This window comes from Panthera onca, chromosome A2 (assembly GCF_046562875.1).
Source record: "Panthera onca isolate mPanOnc1 chromosome A2, mPanOnc1 haplotype 2, whole genome shotgun sequence".
Lineage (NCBI taxonomy): Eukaryota > Metazoa > Chordata > Mammalia > Carnivora > Felidae > Panthera > Panthera onca.
The window spans coordinates 132,026,761-132,050,914 of record NC_138340.1 but is presented as its reverse complement, the minus strand read 5'-3'; the positions used below and the strand labels follow the sequence as shown (position 1 = coordinate 132,050,914).

The 24,154-nt window shown below is 35.4% G+C and overlaps 1 long non-coding RNA gene and 1 other non-coding gene across 2 annotated transcripts in view; both read right to left on the bottom strand.

Moving 5' to 3' along the window:
* LOC132679404 (uncharacterized) overlaps positions 1-24,154 on the bottom strand; it is a 556,619-nt gene that overhangs the window by 99,087 nt on the left and 433,378 nt on the right. The window lies entirely within an intron of this gene.
* On the bottom strand, positions 20,856-20,962 carry LOC132679928 (U6 spliceosomal RNA). The gene has a single exon (XR_009610414.1). It is a non-coding gene; the product is annotated as a U6 spliceosomal RNA (small nuclear RNA).

The following is a 24,154-nucleotide window of genomic DNA, read 5'->3' as shown; positions in this document are numbered from 1 at the left end:
ATTTAGGCTCACTTCATGTCTGCTCCATTGCTCCCAAATTCCTTGGGGTTTTTCCAAGGTTGTAAGAGGAGACTTGCTGATGAGTACACAATGTAATTATACTGTAACCACACATCTGCCCTCCCACTGCCTGAAAAGCAGACAAGGAGGAATGTCAAGAATATGCATAAGAGAGTTCAACTCATCATTCATGTACCTAGAAATATAAAGTTCCATATATACAGCATTACAGAGCTCATATAAATAAATACCTATAACAGGGCTACAAAACAAACAAAAACAGCAAAACAAAACAACACAACACAACACAGGAATTCATGTCATTTGAGAGGAGTTAAAGGACATTGCTGCTCCCAGCAGCTCCCAGCTCCTTCAACCCCTCCCTTGATTTTGCTGATTTGATGGATACGGTAGAGAGAAAATTGAAAGAACACTACAGTTGGAATTGCTTTATATTGGAAAAGGCATGGAGGTACCACTGGGAGAGAGGAGAGTGAGAGGGTGGGAGGACAGACATCAAAGAATGGGTGGAGTAGAGAGAGTATGCTTGACTGCAAGCATGAGAGGAAGAGAGCAAAAGAGAAGAAACTGGAGCTGGCAAGGGAAACGGAATTTGGGTGGAGAGATAAATTTGTATCACTGTTTTTAATTATATGACTGGATCATAATTTATTACTAAAGTGGGATATTTAGGTTGTTTCTCTTTTCCATACCCCACATGTTATGGAATTCTGTCTTCTTTTGGATTTCTCTAGAAGAAAACTCTGGATTTAAGGGCAATTAATTTATTTGGGTGCTGCAGCACAGTAGGAATTTAGTCAGGAAGTAAGAGCCACTAATTAATGGTATGTAACAAACCAAATACTACTGTAGTCTACTGGAGCTTAAATACACTCCACTCCATTTTGGAAGTGAGTGTAGAAATGGGCCAGAGTGATATTTCACCTGAAGAGTGAAGAAGCAGAAGAATCTCTATACCAAATCCAGATGATCATCAACTGAGGACTATTCCATGCCCTTTCCAACCTACTTCAGGGCTTCCCTGACAAAGAAAGTTCTCAGGCAAAGAAATACAGTCCTGGATGATGTAAGTCAGGCCAGAGTGTACATAAATGGTAACAGTGCAAAGACAGGAGCACAGTATCAGAAGCATCTGTGACAGTCAACCTCTCATACTACAAAGATCCACTCATGTGACACATTCATTTCATTCTATCCTGTCATAGATTATCTAATTTGGTGGCCAGTCACAATTCTTGAATAAAGAATGCAACAAGGAGGCCAGTGGTACAATTTACGGTCCTCACCACTACAACTGGACCTGAGACCACAATTGATATTCATTATCTCTGTCCTCAACTTCCCATTCTAGAATCTCTTCATTCTTGGCCAACACTTTCACTGATCCAGGGGGTTACCCAAAATCTTTATCTCTGAGGGGTTGGGGGTCCTTACATTTTATGCTTTAACAGAGTCATGGCTACTATTGTTGACCATTTACTGTTATTACTGGGTATACAAGCAACAAGAGGCACCTTAGTGAATCCCCTGAGTTCCAAACATACTCCTACCTGCTCTTATTATGTAGTAGTAACCCTATCTCCCCAGTATAGTTAGAGTCAGTTTCTCCTTCCAGCATAGTAACTCCTTTCTTTGCCTGTTAGTCTTTTTGGACAAGGAACCTAAAATGACCAGGTGGCATCTGTAACTTTAAGTTTGGTGGAGTTTATTTCTTTTCTTGGTAGAAGTTTTCCCCAATTCCTCCTCTGAAAACCAGAACATCTAGCCCAGAAGAGCACAAATTTAAGGGGATGAAAGTAAAAATTCCTCCAGTGGGTCACTGAGCAATATAGTAGGAGATGCCACTGTCATTTTAACCCTTTTGTCTCAAGATCTGTATATTTTATCAGTTAGGGACATAGTACCAGTAATAGTTCAAAGTATATACTATATCCTGAAGTCTCCTCAATATCCAAGAGTATTATTACTAGGCTGGTACCACTTAAATACTTATCAGGCCAGCAGTTTCAAGGCAATGAAATATATGAAAGAAATAGTGAATATCATATGCTTACTGTTGTATCTCCTTTGCCTTAAGAGAGGTTCCTTGGTACTAGGCAATATATTGTGGGTTCATACATTGATAAATTAGACACTCTGAGCCATTTTGAGTAGTGGTGATGGCCAGGGAAAGAAAGGTACACTGATTCTCAGAAAACATAAAACCCAGTAAGGGAGAATTGCTGCCTTCTTAAGAATAGAAGTGGTCAAAGAAAACCAAAACTGGAAGCATCACAATTCTGGATTTCAATTTATATTACAAAGCTGTAATCATCATGACAATATGGTACTGGCATGAAAACAGACATATAGATCAATGGAACATAAATGAGAATGCAGAAATGGATCCACAAATGTATGAACAACTAATCTTCAACAAAACATTGTAATGGGAAAAAAGACAGTCTTTTCAGCAAATGGTTCTGGGAAAACTGGACAGCTACATGCAGAAGAATGAAACTGGACCACTTTATTACACCATCCACAAATATAAATTCAAAACGGATGAAATCTCTAAATGTAAGACAGGAAAACATCAAAATTCTACAGGAGAAAATAGGCAACAACCTCTTTCGCCTTGGTCACAACAACTTCTAAAAATTTTTAATGTTTTATTTATTTTTGAGAGAGACAGAGACAGAATGCGAGTGGGTTAGGGGCAGAGACAGAGGGAGACACAGAATCTGAAGCAGGCTCCAGGCTCTGAGCCATCAGCACAGAACCCAATGTGGGGCTCGAACTCACAGAGCTGTGAGATCATGACCTGAGCCGAAGTCAGATGCTCAACCGACTGAGCCACCCGGGCGCCCCCACAACAACTTCTTACTAGACGTGTCTCAGGAGACAAGGGAAAGAAAAGCAAAATGAACTATTGGGACCCCATCAAGATAAAAAGCTTCTGCACAGGAAATGAAACAATCAACAAAACTAAAAGGCAACCAACAGGATGGGAGAAGATAGTTACAAATGACATATTGAATAAAGGGTTAGTATCCAAAATATATAAAGAATTTATCAAACTCAACACCTCAAAACCAAATAATCCAGTGAAGAAATGGGCAGAAGACATGAACTGACACTTTTCCAAAGAAGACATCCAAGAAGGCTAACAGACACATGAAAAGACGCTTAACATCACTCATCATCAGGGAAATACAAATCAAAACCATAGTGAGATACCACCTCATACCAATCAGAATGGCTAAAATTAAGAATTCAGGAAACAAAAGTTGCTGAGGAGGTGGAGAAAAGGGAACTCTTTTGCAGTGTTGGTGGGAATGCAAAATGGTGCAGCCACTCTGGAAAACAGTATGGAAGTTATTCAGTAAGTTAAAAACAGAACTACCATACGACTCATCAATTGCACTATTAGGTATTTATCCAAAGGATACAAAAATGTCGATTTGAAGGGGCACATGCACCCCAATATATATAGCAGCACTATCAACAGTAGCCAAATTATGGAAAGAGCCCAAATGTCCATCAACTGATGAATGTATAAAGAAGATGTGGTGTGTGTGTGTGTGTGTGTGTGTGTGTTCCATACACACACACACACAATGGGATATTCTACTCAGTGATCAAAAAGAATGAAATCTTGCTATTTGCAACAACATGGATAGAACTAGAGTGTATTATGCTAAGAGACATAAGTCAGTCAGAGAAAGACAAATACCATATGATTTCACTCGTATGTGGAATTTAAGAAACACAACAGATGAACATAGGGGAAGGAAAGGAAAAAATAAAATAAAAACAGAGAGGGAGGTAAACTGTAAGAAACTCTTATGTACAGAGAACAAAAACAGGTTTCCTGGAAAGGCGGTGGATGGAGGGATGGGCTAAGAGGGTGATGGGCATTAAGGAGGGCACTTGTTGGGATGAGCACTGGGTGTTATATATAAGTGATGAATTACTGGGTTCTACTTCTGAAACTACTGTTACACTCTTAGTTAACTAACTTGAATTTAAAAAAAAAAAAAAGAATAGAAGGGTCCAGAATAATCATCTAATAGCTGGATGATCTCATTGAAAAATGTTATCTTATTTACAGTTCAGCATTGGTATCTAATGAAGATAAACTGGATGTTAAGCAATCGCAATAGCTAGGTCACCCTTGCTGAAAATAAGCCCATGCTTTAGGGCCTGTGCATAGTATCCATCCTCAACATCATTGTGTAAGCACTATGTAGCTATAGACAACAAGCTAGCTGACCTCTACTTAATGAGTCATCCTATCCAACTCATTTGGTGTTTCTTCTGAGTCCCTACAATCCACACACTTTGAATTTACTCCCATAGCTCTAGCTAAATGCTTTTTAAGCTCATTCCAGACCCCAACAGACCAATCAAGTCATTCATCTCACCTCAGGCTACTTCTACATTCATACAAAGATGATGACCAAAATACATTGGTTGAGGCCATGCCTATTTAGAGGATGTTTCTGCCACTGTTGTCTTTAAGAGTCAATCTGATTGAGGCTATAGCGTGTAGCAGTGCTACATATCTGGTTCTTCATCTCATCCAGCTTTTCTGTTAACTCATTAAGTATAGTTAAAGTGGCAGTTTTAAAGTCTTTGTCTGTTACTTCTAACCTCTGACTTTGTTTACTTGATCATTTTTCTGTTAACTGCTTTTTCCTCTTGGGTACAAGGTACTACGAGTTTGGAATGCTTATTGTAATTTGGCTTGCAAAGCTCATTTAGTTAGTAAGTTTATTTATTTCAGTTTACAAACGCCAGTTGCATCTGGTCCAAGTGTTGAAGATGGAGAATTAAAAGTTTACAAAAGTTGCTCACCAGTATGTCTTCATTTATAGTTTCATCAAAATATTAAAATTTTAGTTGCTTACTAAAATTTTAGAAGGCCATTGTATACTAAAGTCAGAAAATGTGGTTCTAGCTCTTGCTCTGAACTTTAATAGTCACGATACCTCTGTCAAGTCTTTTAGCTAGGCAGAATCTCAGATTTTTCATTGCTAAAACTGGACATTTTATTCATTTCTTAGAGTTGTTTTGAGGGTTAATAGCTCTAAGATGGAAAAGTACTTGGTAGTGTGATTTCTTACATGGTAGGTGTTCATTAATATTAACCAAATTTGTATTAGGCAAATCCCAATGACAACACTACTTAACCTGCAATAATGTCATAATGAAACTGGATTTCATATGTAATTATTGAAAAATTGGGGAGTTTTAACAATATTTTCAATTAACTTAAACTAAAAAATTAATATTAAAATATTTCCCTTTTTCTAGTTGTTATAATTTTTATATTAAAAATGCAAATATTTTACAGTAACTTTTAATTAAAAATGAGGCATACTTTATTTCTTTGGTTAACGATCTATTACAAAAATGACCAAAAATGGTTCATTTATTTTTAAACTTCTGCTGCATTTCTAACTATAAACCACAAGTTGAAAATATTGAGCAATATTTTTCAGAAGAAAATTTATTTTTTTAAACATTTGTGTCTATTTTAATCTAATTTTTCTCTTTTACTGTATTGATTTGCAATTGAGAATCAGTGGCTCCCGGTGGTATAGAGGACTATGTAAATTATTTCCTGGCAGGCCTTGGTAGCACATATGCTTCTTCTAAGAATAACTAAGAAGCAATCTGCTGATGAATATAGTTTATATCCTTGCATCCAAGTCCTTCAGGAACATTCAATATCTGTGCCACCTAAATAGAACAAATACTCTGACTCCCAGCTACTCATTCTCGTTTCTCTTATATGCCATTAAAAATCTGTAGGACATAGGTGTATTTAAAATAAAAATAAATTGCTTATATTTGTTTTGTACAATACAATAATTTTAAACCAAGTATGAGTGGTTTTTAAATATCCACAGAGAAATTAACTTAATCTTAACAATAAAACTTAATAGTAAAGCTACTAAAATTTTCTGTTCACATAAATTAAACAAAAATGAATGAAAATATTACCCTATAAAGCTGAAAGAACACCAGCTAACTTCACCTTGAATATTATCTTAATTTATGTTTGTCATAGCAATGGAAATCATAACTTTAAGAAGAAAATGTTTTATGGATCTCTTAAAAACCATTTGATGAACAAATATTTGTCCAGCAAATTAAGGTGATTTTATTAGACATATTTAACCATGTATCACTAAATGGCATTTTCAAAATCACAAGAAGTAGCAGCATCTTATTTATGAGGGCCTCAGTTTGCCTTAAGATAAAAATTTTTATTAGTATATTTTTTTACACAGAGGTGCTATGTCTATCACATAGGTTCTTTTCTTTCATTTCTAAAGATTTTAGAACTTCAGAGAATAAAACATCCTCTCAGCACATCTGGTAGATTATCCATTTGTACTGTCTTCTCCAACAATGAGTACAGATGTGCATTTCTTCTCATCATAGTTTTAGTAAGATTTTTATACATTTCCTCTAAAATTCCACTTTTAGTTTAATGAAATAGTTCATAAATCTTATTAGCACTTAAAATATACATAGTATCTACAGTTGTATCTTCTTTCTTTATATCTAATGTCAAGAATTTGTACCACCTTCTCATATTTTTTTTCACCATCTCTGCCAGGCATTTATAAATTGTATCAGTGTTTCTAAGAGATGACATTTTGGCTTTGTAAAATTTTATATTACATATTTGTTTTCTCTTTTACTTTTTATTACAACTGTAATGAAATAAAATTGAAGTACACTAATTAAAAAAATTTTAAAAGCATATTTAAAAGCATATTTAAAAAGCAAATTTGATCACTTTTAGTATATGTACATATACACCTATGAAGTAATTGCCACATTCAAGATAACCATTTTTTCACCTCCACATGTTTCCTCCTGGACCTTTGTGAAACCCATTTCTTCCTCCATCCCCATCCCATACTATCACTGTTCTAATTTCTGTTAAACTACAAATTTCTTTTGTGGTTTTTGTTTTTTTGTGTTTTGTTTTGTTTTTTTGGCCTGGCTTATTTCACACAGAATACTTATTTTTGAGATTCATCCATGTTGTTGCCTGTATCGGTAATTCATTCCTTTTGTTGCTGAATAATATTCTATTTTATTGGTAAATCACAGTTTATTCCTTTAATCTTTCTATGTTCTGATATTTAAGATCATGTCTTATAACCAATATACAGTTGGGTTCATCTTAATCCAATATTACAATCTTGTTATTATTACTATTTCCTTTGTTTTTTAAATTTACCATTTTACTATTTTTCTAATTAACTCTTCTTTTCTTTTTCTTTTTTTCCTTTTTTTTTGATAAATTATACACTTTTTATTACTCCAAGTTTCCTTTCTATTGGTTTGCTAGTTTTATATACATAAAAAAATCTTAATGATAGGTTTCCTGGAGATTATACCATGCCATTTATGCTTGATATATTGATTATGATTAATATTTTTCCAGCTACCTATTCACCTGACTTTCTATGTGTATTCCTACTGATTTATACCTTTCATTCCTCTTCATTTATTCCTTCCTCAATCTCTGAGCTTCCTTCTAGTGTTCTTTTCCTTCTACTTGAAGAATGTCATTTAGAACTTTGTCTGGGTCTGCTGAAGGAGAATGGTCTAAGCTTTGATTTTTGAAAATGTCTTTGCTTCTCCCTTTTTTGGAAGGCTATTTTTACTAATTCTTGAATTTTAGGTTAGGAGCTATTTTTTTCAACCTTTAAACATGTCATTATATTATCACTGACTTCATTTGGGTTCTTCTATTGATAAGTCACCTGTCAGTCTCCATGTTGCATCTTTACCAGTAATACAATTAATTATTGCCAGATTTGGGTGCTTTATAGATTTTTTATTTGTCTTCATTTTTAGTACATCCCCAGTGATGTGCCTAACTATGATATTCTTTATGTTCACAAAGCTTTGAAGCTTTGGTATCTGTGATTTGATGTCCTTAATTGTTTTTAGAAAATTCTTTGTGATTATCTTTTCAAATATTGCTTCTTTTGCAGGACTTTCCCAACTTCCTTTAGACTACACATATCTCATATGTAACATATGCCCCTTTCTCCATTTTTCATCCTTTGTCTCTGTTTCCATCTGGATATCTTCTTCTGACCCATGCTTTGTTCACTACTTCCCTTTTCAACTTTGTCTAATCTGCTGGTGAACACACCTATTGGTATTCATTTTAATTCTTATATCTTTCACTTCTAGGACCTTCTGGTTGGTTTTTATAGTTCCCAGTTTTCTGTGCAAGCTTCCATATTTCCATTTAATCTTGTCAGTAGAAACATTAACTATAGCTATTTTAAAGTATAGCTCACTGAATCACTGCCTGCTTAAACTCCATCATGATTTTCCAATTACACACACACACACAAGCCAGAATCTTTTCCTTGGCTTAGATGGCCATGTGTGATTCTTCAACTGCATCTATTATGACATTCCCCAATGCCTATTCTTTATGCTGTGTATGACTTGGTAGCTGCCCTAATCTTTTCCTCAAATTAAGTCTTCCTCTTCCTCAATATTTTTGCATCTTTCATGTATCATATTATTAGTGACTCCTCTTAGACCACTGTCAATATTTGCCATTCCCCCTTTCCAGCCCACTCCTCATTTATGATGACATTGACTATATTTTCTTCCCGTTGTAAATCCAAGCCCGAACACATTACTTGGCACATGATAGCCATTACATACTTGTGAATTGATTCAGTAAATGAAAGCTATATTTCTCTTGTTTATCTGTTCTCTTAATAGTAAAAGGATGAAAACATCCAGTTCTTCACTTTATCTCATTCATCTTTTTATCTCCCAGAGCACTTAGAATATATTATGTGATTGTGTAATACATTTGACAAATTGAGTTGAACTGTACAATGCTCATGGCTATAAAATTCATAGAGAATATGAATAGATACATGGTATAGATATGGAGACATATATCTATATTATATATATATGAACTATATGATCATACCTATTACTGTGACAAAACTATTACTAACATTCTTAAATACTTACATGATTTTAACAAAGTAGTGAATTGACTTTTCCCTGATTTTCAACAATAACTTTTTCTACAATTTTGAATATCTATAATTATGGTAACAAAAACATAGTTTGACCATGATCCAAATACAGAAGCAGAGAGGAGATGTTTGATTTGTAAGAATTATTTTAAGATGCTATTTTCAAACCAGTTTATTTTTAATATATATCAAATATTTCTTTAAAACACCTACAAAAATTACTTAAATAATTAATAATTTCCCTTTGTCCAAGAGGGGGGTCAAGCTGGCAATTTCTGATACTGACTCTCCCAACATTTCCTGTGAACTTAAAAGAAAAAAGTGAAACCAGAATGGCACCAAAAACTAAGACTTGAAAAGCAACCTGGTACTAAAATCTAGATGGAACTTCTATTTAACAAAAACATACCAAGGAGTTTGGCTTGCACAAATCTGGCTTATACATTTTCTGCAACATAGTGGCCTACTCGCCAAGAAGTAGGTAGATGGAAATTTTCACTATTCTCTTTCTCTAGATGTCATCTTAGAATAGATATATTTGGCTGATTGTCCTAGACTCTGGGTCTGGAGTTCTCTCTTGTCCAGCAAGACAGCAGGACGCAGGATTGAAAATGCAAGAGAGGCTAATGTCTGGAAGGAGACAAGAGCCCTGAGTAAGGGTCCTTGGTCCATTTTTATTAAGATCAGAAGGCTTACAAGTGTGATGGATGTGCACAAAGAGACAATGAAACCGTGTACGTTAACTCATAGGCATGAGGAAAGGGGGTTTTGAAGATATGCAGTGTTAGGGGTTTGGATCAATACAAAACAAAATTCTGGTGCTACGTGGAAGGTTGTTTACATTAAACATGAGGAGCCACCTGTTTACCTGAACTGGCCTAGGGCACAGAAGGACAGAGCATGCTACCTCAGGGTCAACAAGGCACCTTTCTTTTGCTAATTAGCTCCCCTCTGGGCAACTTCACCCTGCTGTGGCTGAAAGTCCTGTTTTCCTATTTACCTATTTTTGTCCTTCCTTCCTGTGAAAGCTGCTTTCTGCTATTGCACTAAATTGTGGGGCATTTCCGCCTTGAATACTTAATCTTGTTTACCTCATCTCAGATGTTTTCATCCCGACATTCCTTATTCCTATATCTTTGTCCTATACTGGGGGCCTTAGCCCCATTTACCTAACCTAATCTTGTTTACCCAAACTTGTGTGTGTACATCCTATGGTTTTGTAATTCTTCATGCCTTCTTAACCCATCGGTGCAAGCTCAGGAAATTCCTAAGCGTATTCCCCATAGCTTATGTATACCAAGGAGATGACTGCCTCTCCTATTTAAAACTGCATGAATTGCAGAAAGAATGGGTTTACACTTGCACTCACCTACACCACAGTATTACTTTACTATTCTGTTTCTCTTCAGATACTGTGCTTGTGAATGAATGGTGAGGAAATTTGCCAGAAATGGCATACTACACTTTTAGAGGGTGGTCAGCTTAAGTGAGGGAAGAGACAGAAACCTGGTAGCAGCACAGTATGATGGGAGTGATAAATTTTTACCTATTGGACTGGCTCAACGCGCCCAAGAGCCTTGTCATGTGGACAGCAGGGGATTCCATCCGATTAGTCAGGGCATAGCAGTGAATGCCACTAGACACTGGAAAACCTGAGTACTGTCTAACAATAACAACCATTGTCCATTCCATCTTAGGAGTGAGGATCTAGCAGAATGATGCTAATAACCACAAAATGGAGACTAAGCTGGAATAAGAGTATTACTGACATAAAACAGGTTTGTTGGGAAACACCAGAGCTGAGATGCAAAGGCAAAGATGAATATGAAGCTTGTTGAAATAAGGTGAAGCTTCATGGATAAAAGAATACACTCTCAAAATTAAAACCTGCTTTCGGAGGTAATAAATAACAGTACTGATGTAGGAAAAAAAGAATCAAATATTACAGAATATAAACAACCAAAAACACCTCAACCAGAAGACGGAGGGAAGATAGTAAGTTTAAACAGTAATAAAGAATAGTGTCCATAGGAAGGCAATTGAATAGATTCTAACCTAAAATTAATTATTTATGTCTTAAGGAAGAAGCCAAAACACTTAAATAGAGTAAGTATTTAAAACATAATTGAAGAAAACATCCTGGAGGTGAAACATGCCAAACTGCACAGATGAAAAATGTTCACCATGGTTTAGGCAAAATTAATACAGAAACTAATGACAATCCTGAAAAAGAAATTTAATAACAAAATAAGAGAAAATAAACTATAGGTTTGCAGACAGAAAATAAACTAAGAGATCTGACTAAAAACCAAAAATCAAACTGGCTTAATGCTTCTCTCCAACCCTAAATGTTAGTACACCATGGTCAACATGTATAGCATTTTGAAGACAAAGCATCTTAACCCATGAATGACATTTTTAGCCAAACTGCTATTTATGTAAAACAGAGAGTAAGATACTCTCATAAATACAAGGAATTAAAAATATACCAACCATAAATTCTTTCAGAAAATAACACCATCAAAGACTTCACCAGCCATTCATGAAGTATATAAAAATTAAAAATTGAAGAATAGGGATTTGTGGTACAAATTGTTAGTAGCATTCACTAAAATCATTTAAATAGTAATTCAAGATTGTGAATATATAAAAACAGTTTTTGAAAGGAAACCTCAAGTTGTAAAAGCATCATTTAATAAGAATAATTCAATCTATAATTCAATCTATAATTCAAGATGTATAAAAAAGATGAAAATTGAAAATGCAGGGAGGGCAGATATTTTATTTTAAAAAGCCAATAATATTCTATTACACGGGGAGATGTCAGAAGACACTGTTTTATTTTTTTGATACTGTCTTATTTTGACTTGGGTAATTAAAAATTTTCATATTAAGGCATTTATAAAAAGATGAATTATTTCAAACATTCAGGAAAGCATACAGAGTGATAAAATATCCATGTACCTACCACCCAGATTAAAGAGATCTTGTTATCGATGCTTCACATCTCTTCTCCCCCCCTCCCCATTTTATTATTTTCTTAAACAAAAAAATACCATGAAGCAGATCATGGCACTTATTCCCCTCCCACCTGTTCAATCACCCCACTTTCTAGTTTCCACCACAATCCTGAAGTGTATCCTGCCTGTTTTGTTTCTATGGTTACCAAACATGTTTTCATCTTTCACCAAAGTGGAAAACTGATTTATGTGTTTTAAAATTCTACAGAATGTATCATGATTTACGTATCATTTTAAAACAATATTGAGTGAAAAATGCAAACTGCAGAATTATGGAAATCCTACAGCAGTTAAAATGAATGAACTTGATTTATATGTACTAACATCAATGAATCTTTTTTTTTCATAAATGAATCTGAAAAACATATTATACAGCATAAAAGCTGGGTTTTGTAATAATCTAGTGTTGATACATATAAATCAAATTTAATAACTCTTGCAGCTGTGTGGCTTTCTGCCATATAAATATACCACAATTTATTCATCTACTTTTTTATTAAAGGATATTTAGCTTGTTTCCAGCTATTTCCTATTACAGGTAATTATATAATGGACATCTTTGTACATATCTCTTTGTGTGATTACATGAATGATTCTTTAGAGTATATACCTAATAGAGGAAGTGTTGGAACACTGAGCATGTACATTTTCAGCTTTTATAGGTATTTTCAAATTATGCTCCAAAGGTGCTGTACTGGTTTACACCAGTTATATATGAGAAGTCCTACGTATGCATTTACTCACATTCTCATAATACTCTGCAGTGCCAGACTTTTATTTTTTATTTTTTTTAATATTTATTTATTTATTTATTTATTTATTTATTTATTTATTGTGAGAAAAAGAGAGAGAGTGCATGTGGGAGGGGCAGACAGCGAGGAAGAGAGAGGATCCCAAGCAGGTTCTGTACTGTCCGTTCAGGGACTGCAGAGCTCAATCTCACCAACCATGAGATAATGATCTGAGCTGAATCAAGCGTCGGACACTTAAGGACTGAGCTACCCAGGTGCCCTGTGCATTGTCAGACTTTAAACATTTGCCTCTCCCTCACTGCGGGGTGAAGTTCAATATCTTTTCATGTGTTTAGCCATTTTAGTTGATGTTCATGTTTATTCTTCTGTAATTCATATGTATGTGTAAAATATATATCATATGTATCATATATATATTGTATGTATTTGCCATTTTAAATTGGTGTGTTTGTTGTTGTTTTTTTAAATATAGCTTCCAGGAGTTTTTCTATGATCTGGATATCCCAAATTTATCTGTTATATATTTTGAAAATATCTTTCTGCTGTTAATATATTTTCACCATTTCTCTTATTTCTGTTTTATTTATTACTGCATTCTCTTTGTAATCCATGTTTTCTTGTCTTGTTTGATAAATGTGTCTGTACTCCAAAGTCACAAATATTTTTCTACATTTTCTTCTAGAATTTTTAATTTGTGCTTTACATTTAAGTCTTTAATTAGGGAAACCATGTGTCCCATTCTGCTAAACAGGGTCTCAAGTGTTTTAGAATTTATCCAAGATATTTCACTGTATAATGAAATATTGTGATTAATAGTTACATTAAAATAACCCATTATTTCCTTAGCAGACTTCCTCTTTAGATTTCCAACTTCTGCCAGGGTCTTGTCTGATAAGTCTTTTCTACTGTAGCAATGGAGTTCAAACTTTGAGTCATAATTAAATCCAAGAGATGGCCAATGATTACCCTTCTCTATTCCCAACCTTTTCCAGGTATAATGTTAGCAATTTCTCCTTTTCAAGGATAGTGTACAATGAGTGCTCTCCAATGTGAAGAAACAGGAACAACTTGCTCCCAGTGTTTTGTGTTTGTAAAAGTATTACTCTCCATCATCTTGCCAGCTACTTGGTGCAGCAGCCAGGTGTGCAATGGCCTGTGAGACCCAGTATCTCCACACTGCTATATAATAGGAGTTTATGAAATATACATATGGGAGACAGAGGTTGAGCAATTTTGCTCTGGTACATATTGAGAGTAGTCTGAATTCTCTTGCTTAAGTGGCTTTATAATATATCACATATTACAAATCTACAGTATTTGTTTATTGTTTGGTCATGCTTTTTAATTTTGCAATAAACCCTTTTGCATCAGTGAGCTGGGTATAAAAAGTGCATGTTTAATAAAAAAATAAGTATTAATTCCTATTTCTCAATAAAGTTGATGAAGACACATGATTTGAAGGACTATGGAGGCCCTAGTAATAACATCAACCACAAGAAAAACAGAAGATATAAATCTATTGAAGTATCAGTATCTACTTCAAAATGAGCAGTTAATTGGAGAAGATTAAAGATGATAATTTAAGATATGTAGATGCAGAAGGTGGATGATGTACAACTCTGTGAACACTGACTTTTCCCTTAGATCAAACGATTACTCTTCTAAATTAATTTCACTCATGTTCAAGCCAAGTTGTTTTCATGTTATGTGTGAAAAGTACATCAATATAACTGTTAATGTGTTACTTTAACTGGCAGAAGTAAAATATTAAAGAATTAAATGATAAGAGTTTTTTTTTCTTTCCAGTGTTATCAAATGCCTTAAATAGAAGATCACTTAATTCAACTTGAACCACATCTTAATTTTTCATCTTGTTAGTGAAATCAAAGTGAAGTTTTTGGAAATTCATTCTATCTGAGGCAAACAACAGATCTTACTTATATTCCTATTATGAATGCAGTTAAAATAATAAGCAGTGAATATAAGATTATTTATTTTGTGATAATAACATAAATAAAAATATTTCTGGAGCACAGAATAATGTAAAAAAAGTTATTATTAAATTAAGCACACTGTTCGTAGGAATGTAAAAGGGTGCAGCCTCTATAGAAAACAGTATGAAGGTTTCTCAGACATTAAGTATAGAACTACCACATGATGCAGCAATTCCGTTTCTGAAAATAATCTGAAAATAATGCGAAAACTAACTCAAAAAAGTATCTACAGTATCATATTCACTCTAGCATCATTTGCAATAGCTAAGATACAGAAACAGCTGAAGTGTCCATCAACAGATGAATGGATGAAGAAAATGTGGTGTATACAATGAAATACCCTTTAGACTTAAAAAGGAAGGAAACCTTGCCATATGTAATAACATGGATGAAGCTGGAAGACATTATGCTAAATGAACTAAGCCAGTTACAAAAGTCACAAAAGCAAAAAAACAAAACAAAATGAAAAACTGCATGATGCCACTTATATAAAGTATCTAAAATAGTCAAACTCATAGACAGTAGAATGGTGGTTGCCAAGGACTGACTGAGAGGGGAAAACAGAGAGGTGCTATTTGACTGGTGTCAAGTTTCAGATACACAAGATGAAATTCTACAGATCTGTTGTACCACTTAATGCCTATAGTTAATAATACTTAAAAATCGGTTGACCAGATGCCATATTGTGTTCTTACTACAATAAAAGAAGCTTATAAAAACATTAAAAATACACTTACAATTAGTTGTAGTGCAACAGTAAATGAATCACAAAATGTGATGAAGTCAATATTGAATAAAGCAACACTTCATACATAATTTATCTCACTGTTAACCATCATAAAATGAATTTTATAGGTATTAAAGCTTTAAATATCTACTTTCTGAACAAACTAGATGTCCTAAAATTGGGGGGGGTGGGGGATTTAATATGAATTTGATATAAAATTTAATATGAATTTGTCTTGTAAAGTTTGGCTATATTTTATTCAAAATTCTTTGGAAATCTTCAAAGTATTCCACAAAACGAATGCTAAACTTTAGGTTCTGATGATATAGGTAGATTAAAACTTCTAAAAACAGAGCTTGCAAAGAAGCTCATCTTTATAAGACCTATGGAGTACTCATTGAAAGAAATGTGACCTCCAATGGCATATAAGATTTATTTTTTCAATATATGAAATTTATTGTCAAATTGGTTTCCATACAACACCCAGTGCTCATCCCAAAAGGTGCCCTCCTCAATACCCATCCCCCACCCTCCCCCTCCCTCCCACCCCCATCAACCCTCAGTTTGTTCTCAGTTTTTTAAGAGTCTCTTATGCTTTGGCTCTCTCCCACTCTAACCTCTTTTTTTTTTTCTTCCCCTCCCCCATGGGTTTCTGTTAAGTTTCTCAGGATCCACATAAGAGTGAAAACATATGGTATCTGTCTTTCTCTGTATGGCTTATTTCACTTAGCATCACACTCTCCAGTTCCATCCATGTTGCTACAAAGGGCCATATTTCATTCTTTCTCATTGCCACGTAGTATTCCATTGTGTATATAAACCACAATTTCTTTATGCATTCATCAGTTGATGGACAGTTAGGCTCTTTCCATAATTTGGCTATTGTTGAGAGTGCTGCTATAAACATTGGGGTACAAGTGCCCTGTGCATCAGCACTCCTGTATCCCTTGGGTAAATTCCTAGCAGTGCTACTGCTGGGTCATAGGGTAGGTCTATTTTTAATTTTCTGAGGAACCTCCACACTGTTTTCCAGAGTGGCTGTACCAATTTGCATTCCCACCAACAGTGCAAGAGGGTTCCCATTTCTCCACATCCTCTCCAGCATCTATAGTCTCCTGATTTGTTCATTTTGGCCACTCTGACTGGTGTGAGGTGATATCTGAGTGTGGTTTTGATTTGTATTTCCCTGATAAGGAGCGAAGTTGAGCACATATAAGATTTATTTTTGAAATATCTTTAATTATTCTGATTTGTGGGAAGAATATTTTGATGAAGCACCTTTAAAAAAATAGATACCATTATATTCTCTGGGAATGAAATAAAATTGATAAAATCTATAATTGTGAAAATCTTAATTTGCTGAAAAATTCAGAATATTCGTCAATTTAAACAACTTATTTCATAATTTAAAAGGTGTTTGTCATGCAGCTACTCCAAATGGAGGTAAAAAAAAAATAGCATGAAAATACTCAGGCTAAAATTTTTTTATATTGTAATGAAAAAAAAAAAGAAAGTAGTTATTTTGTTGATCATATAAGCTAAACCAATGAATATACAAAACTGGGCTTATTGTATGTGCTAGGCAAGGGACATCATTTTGACAGCGTTTCAGTCTGTCTTAAATGGGGAAGTTAGGAAAGGGTTTCAGGAACTGGAGTTAGTTATGGATGGTTTTATGGCAGAAGTGAGCAAGCACGGTCTAGGCAAAGATTTGTCAGATTTATAAATAAGCAACTTGCTGGAATAGTCAGTGGCCTTTGAAATATAAGGATCTGTGAGCTATTAGTGCTACTGTTATCTTAGCTTGATACATGAGTCCTAAAATGCTACAACATTGTATTTGCACTTAAATTGTGTTGCAGTGTATCTGTTTGCAAGTCACAGTTGTTTTTTTCTTTCTTTCTCTTTCTTTTCTCTCTTTCTTCCTCTCTCTCTCTCTCTCTTTAATGTTTCTTTATTTTTGAGAGAGGAAGAGAGAGAGACAGAGTGCAAGCGGGGGAGAGCAGAGAGAGAGGGAGACACAGAATCGGAAGCAGGCTCCAGGCTCCAAGCTGTCAGCACAGAGCCCAATGCAGGGCTCGAGCCCACAAACCTTGAGATCATGACCTGAGCCAAAGCTGGATGCTTAACTGACTGAGCCACCCAGGTGCCCCTCTTTCTTTCATTGTCATGTTCTGCTTCAAGTTTCATTTCCATACCAATAAATATACTTCTACACACACACACACACAAAATTCTGACAGAATAACATTCTAAATGTTTGAATAAACCATAACTTATTTAACCAATCCACTATTATTGAGCACACAGGTGATTTTCATTTTGTTAATGTTATACAATGTTTATCCTTGTACATATATCAGTGAGCATTTGCCCAGTTATTTCCTTAAGATAAATTTTTAGAATTTGGATTGCTGGTCAAAGAAAGGAATTTAAAAAAAGGTTTCTGATAAAAATGATCAAAGTACTCTACAGAGGCTCTGTCAGCTGTGTATTGGCTTTTTGGTTTCTCTCTATCAGATCAAGACTAACTCATTCATTTATTAATTTAACAAATATTCTTTTAATGCCTATTACGTGCCAGGTACTAAGTAATACTGGTGTTTATGATTTATACAGTCCCAGTCTTAATGAATCATGATAGTAGAGAAGTTGGAAGGGCTTAACATGTGCCCTTAGAATGTGGTGGCTCCACTGCACTCAGTGAAGTGTGGAGAGGTCTGGCTAGAGCTGCCAATAACGCAGGAGATGGAGAGAACCACACAATGAGCAGCTGGCACTTCTACTGGTTAGCGCAGGGGGTTTGATATTTCCTGTGAGCCATACAGACACTGAAGAAGGCCAAGAGCTGTCTCAAGGATTGCTTGCATGGCTAAAAGGAATATAACAACAACAACAAAAAAGACTGGAGGAAAACTACCAGAGGTGGGAGCAAAGCTAGGATGGGAGTAGGAGTTGTATAAACTCAGGAGAGTGACTGTGTGCTTCAGGGAATGGCATAAAACAGTACAAAGCCTGCAAAGGGAATCTCAGAAGAATCCACAACAATATCTCTTGAAAGAGAGTTGGCTTGTGGATGCCTGACATGAAAGAAGGTACCACCAGCCAAGTTACAGCAGCCTCTGTCTCTGCCCACTCCCCCCCACCCCCCACGAGGCTGGAAGAGCAATGTGGGGAGAAGTGAAAAGGTGACCATGCCCCCATTCTTCACTGCATGTCACCGACCTGAAAGTCGGCCTGAGTTGGGGAGGAAAACAGTTTTGAATTAAATGAAAGTTTGAAATTTTAATTTCGTTGAGTCTAAAATTTTTGTTACCTGAAGTTGAGGTGATTTCCATAGCTGGGAATGAATTTAAAGCTACAGAATCTGCCTGCGGTATAGCCAAAGGGCAGTGAAAGAGATCTAGCAGAAGACATCTGATGGCAGTAAATAGGTAGAAATAAAGCTGTTTTACAATTGTATTTTAACAAGTTGAGTCTGTGCAATAAACTGGTTAAATAGGCAATTACAGTAAGATCAACAATCGCTACTGAAGTAAAGTCAGCTTTGTCAGCTATATATAATCAGCTATACAAGCAGGGTACTAACCTGGACTTCAAAGCCCATGAAGGGTCCTGTGAAATGTAATTTTGCAATTTAATTGAAAATTGAAAATGCAATTGAAAGCAGCCTGACTGTAGGAACTGGCTACTTTTATAGTAGATAGTGAACACGCCTCTTCTTTTTTCTGGGAAGTGACCAGCAAAGCAGGAGTGAGAAATGTAGTTCTTCAATGTAACATCCACATTCAAGAATTTCCAGATGCTTGGGTCCAGTTAACAGGAATAGATTAGGCCACTCACTTTCTTTGTTACCCTGACTGTGTTTCTACAATAAAATGAAAAAATGCATCATAAGCCACCTACTTCTGTAACTCTTTCATCCTAGTGTGGTAAATAGGATATGAGCAAAGAATTACAAAAAAAAAAAAAAAAAAAAAAAAAATGCTGGAGGAATGAACAGCAACTAGAAAATGAAGGCATTGAGACCCATATTTAAAGAATGCAGATGTTATCTTGAAGACCACAGGAGTCATTAGAAGATTTTAAGCATGGGAGTTGCCCTGATTACAATGAGAAAGTTGGAGAAAATATCAGAGGCAGAATGACCACTTAGGAGGTCATAGCAATAATGTGATTGAGAAATTAAGAGAATCTAATGTAAGGATATAACTGTGCCTACAATTGGAAGTAGAATCGCCAGGAACCTACGTGGCTAGCTAGAGATGGAGAATGCTTATAAGGCAACACTTGGCAGCAGGGTGCTTGAGGGGGTTCTGCTACACCTTACTCATCCCATGGCACAGAGTCAACAAAAACCACAAGGAGAAAGCCACACATTAATTTTTAACATAGTAATTCCTTCCACTTGTAAATATAGCCATATGGTGCCCTGGAATTTGACACAACAGAGTAGTATCCTTCTGTTGAGAGGATTAAGAAGAGGAAAAAGGGAAGATCTGGGAGAGCGAAAGAGGGTGTTTGAGGAAGGAAGTATGATGAGAGGGAGCTGTTTGGGAGCATTGCTTTCCCTGTGGTTCTCTGTTAATCCTTTCAATTACCTGCTTAGATCAAGTTTAAACCAGTTTCCAGGATATGAAACCTGGAATCATGTCATGACCAATTTTGTATTAAATTCTCTACTAGATTTTCTTCAACATCATAAGATATTCCTGGGAAAGGGGGTGGGTAGGGCTGTATGCACTGTGGGTGTGGTATGATCATGCTGTCAGAAGAGACCTCAGAGTAGAGGTCACAGTAGTCTGAGGTACTGATATCTGTCAGCAATGACCTGTGATGTTCTGCAGGTCTGTGATATAGGAGGAAGGAAGATGGTGAAAGGCATTGATAAAAGGGGCTTGTACTTGGATCCAAACATTGGCACTAAGTTTTGACCCTAATAGCAATGGCCACTTTATTATCTTTTTTAGAGACTCCATGAATTAAGCAAAAATTGTGGAGCGTGAGTGGATAGTTCAGGGTCCCTTGACTGTGAGTGTGCTCATTGATGAAAAAGGCAGGTTCCAGTCCTGTCACCTCAGCTCCAGATGCTATAGCCCATGTAAGTTGAAGGGCCAAGTTCAGGCTGGAAATGGTTAGGTTTGTTTCTTTAGTTTGTAGATAGACTATAAGCACTATTGGATGGGATTACATGCATTAATCACTCAGGATTCTGTGGGTACCTAAGAGCACTAACAGAAGGCTGATGCTGGCCCTGAGATTAAAAAAAAAAAATGCTCTTTTACTGTTTGTTTGTTTTTTTTTTTGGAAATATGGAATGCCTCATGAATTTGCATGTTATCCTCATGCAGAGGCCATGTTAATGTTCTCTGTATCATTTCAATTTTAGTATATGTGCTGCTGAAGTGAGCATCTCTTTCACTTTTTAATCAAGAAGTTGATTGGCTTTGTTGTCTTCATTTGGTTTTTTGACTTTCAGGCGCAATTGAAAAAAGTCAAAATATGTTTATGGCTCATTTTCAATGAATGAGAACAATGAACTTAAGTATTTCACCCTAATTTATCTATCTATCTATCTATCTATCTATCTATCCATCTATCGAGAGAGAGAGTGGGGGGGAGAGAGAGAGAGAGAGAGAGAGAGAGAGAGAAAGTGAGCACACTGGAGTGGGAGAGGGGCCATGGAGAGGGAGAGAGAATCTCAAGCAGGCTCTATGCCCACTCTCATCATCATGAGATCCTGGCCTGAGCTGAAATCAAGAGTTGGATGCTTAGCCAACTGAACCACTCAGGTGACCCTTTTATTTTATATTTTATTTAAAATTATATATTTACATAAGCATAGATAAGTTTTTTGGTGTGAATTTTAAATTTGATAAAAGAAGGAATCAAATCTTTTTATTCTGCAAAGCTGATTATATAAACCTCATATTAAACTTATAATTTCATTGTTTGCAAGGAAGCAGCTCACACTGAAGCTCCTATTGTTTTTATTTCTTTGCCAACTAAAAGTAAACAGGTTCTGGAATTATTTTTAGGTGCAATTTGCACATCCTGAAAAACAGTGACTAAGGAAAACATGCATGAACAAGCAAACAACAACAACAAACAAGCATGAAATAAGATTTCAATACTCCAGAAGTAAACTATCTCACAGGTCTTAGTTCATGACTTTTCTAATCATCACCTCTGCCAATAAAATCTTTTATTAGTCATTATCATTACATTATACCTTATATGTCTTCAAATATGAACAGTTTTAAAGTCTCTGAACTCTATCCTTCACACTTTACATATTCTTTTCTTTGGGACATCACATTATTTAATTCAAGAAAGAGTCACTTTGAACTTTATTATGAGCATACAGAGCTGTGATTCATGACTCATGAATCAAAATTCTAGGATCCTCTAACTGAGCTGTATAAAATCTTAAAACATCCCAAGATAATATCGTATGTTGCCAATTGGTTGAGGAGTGCCTTATTGATATTTTCATTCTACTTCTCCAGTCTGTCTACAGTGCCTTTTGCAATGGTTAAATTTATTGTTAAAAGTGTCCATGGATACCCACCAATAATAGGAAAACACATAGAATTTGGGGGAAAAACGGTAATATAACTGCTAGGTATGTTTTTATGTCTGATTGCATATTCTTTTCTGTCTGTAAATGTTATTGTAGGCTTATTATATTCTCAGTGGTTCACTAGGTTATATGTATGTGCATAAGAAATTAAAGACATGACATTGATCCTTCAATTGTTTAATATTTTATTTGCATAGACGAATACACAAGGATAACTATGTACAGTGACATATGTTGATATGTATATTATATCAACATTTAGGTTGAATGTTATGCATTACAGGTGTAGGCACTGATAAGAACGAATGATCAATGAGGGCAAGAGAAATGAAAGGAGGCTTCATTAAGAAAGTGAAGCTTGGGATGCCTGGGTGGCTCAGTCAGTTTAGCATCCAACTTCGGCTCAGGTCATGATCTCACAATTCGTGAGTTCAAGCCCCGCATTGGGCTCTGTGCTAGCAGCTCAGTGCCTGGAGCCTGCTTCAAATTCTGTCTCCCTCTCTTCTGCCCCTCCCCCACTCGCACTCTGTCACTCTGTTTCAAAAAAAACTAAAGCAAAAACAAACAAAGAAACCAAGGCTTAAAATTGACTTTGAGGAATGGATAGAATTTATGCAAGCAGAGTGACAATGGTTTATCAAGCAAGGAATCAAGCAAGTGCAAGGTGCTTTTATGGAGAGGCAAAGAAACCAGTCCACCTGTGGGGATGACAGTTATAGGCATGGTGGGAAATAACATCTAGAAGAATGAGGTCACATGTCCATATTGCTGCTAGCTCTGAAAAACAGGACTGAATACATTCTTTTCATCATTCAACTCAATAGACATTATGTACCTATGAGATAGGGCAATGTGTTAGGCAAAGGGAATATATGTGAGACAATGTGGGGGAAATGGTTAAGTAGTATGGCAGAATCAAAATGGTGTGTAGAACAGTTTTGCAAAATTAGCCTGCAGAAAATAGATATTTATTAAGAAATCATCACATAGAGCAAGTTTCTAGAAGGAACAAAAACATTTTAGAGTCTCAAGTAATGCACTGTACTAATCAGGATGATTTGTCATTTTTAGACCATATGAAGGTTCTCTAACAATTTATTCTCACTTCTGAATCATCCCTGCTCTCAGACTGCTCTCACTTGCTGATTTGTATGGAGTGAGTTATGCTCACAAATATATATTATGCTCGCAAATATATATTACTTTTCTTCTAGGGAAGGCTCCCTGGCCAACTATTTCTTTATCTTTGATTGTTCAGCTGTCATGTCTTCTCATTTTCTAATTTACATTTTCTCAAAAAAAAAAAAAAATAGAGGAGCATTCTCTTTCTATTGCTGAGCAAATTGTAAGTTTCTATTATGTTCAGGAATGTTTTTTTTTTCTTTTATATTACAAAGCTTTTCAAAACCGAGAAATAATGCAAACAAATGTATTTTCCACAGTCAGTGGAAGTAAGGATGAGGAAAGGGTGGAAGGGGTTAGAAAATATATTTACACAGCTGAAGCAAAAGTGCTTGAGATGCATAAAATATAAAGTAAGGAATCCAATCCTTCTTCAATTATATTTGTTAAGATCTTTTTCTTTTCTCATGAATAGAACTAGGAATGGAAGTGTAAGTTACAGAAATAGTGGAGCTATACCATTGCCCATGTTTTAGATATAAGTAGTAGTAAGTATGATTTCAGAAAGAATTTTCTCTGACATTCTTCAACAGTGCAAATATATCATGTATCAGGTTTCAATATTTCTTGATATTAACAGTGACCAACTGGGCATTTGTAGGTTTATTATAAGAAAATAAAATTTAAATGGCAGCCTAATAGCTACTGAGATACAACCTTAGAGGTTAGCAGGTGATGGGTTAATTTCTTACAGGAAAGAACTGCTTTCCATTTTTATTCACCTAGGGAGATGGGTCAGAGTAATTGGACAAGTCTGTAGTCCCTGGGCTTTGCAAGGGGCATAGGTGAGAATATAATTTGTGAAAATTGGAAGCTAATTATCTTCAGCAATGAAATAGT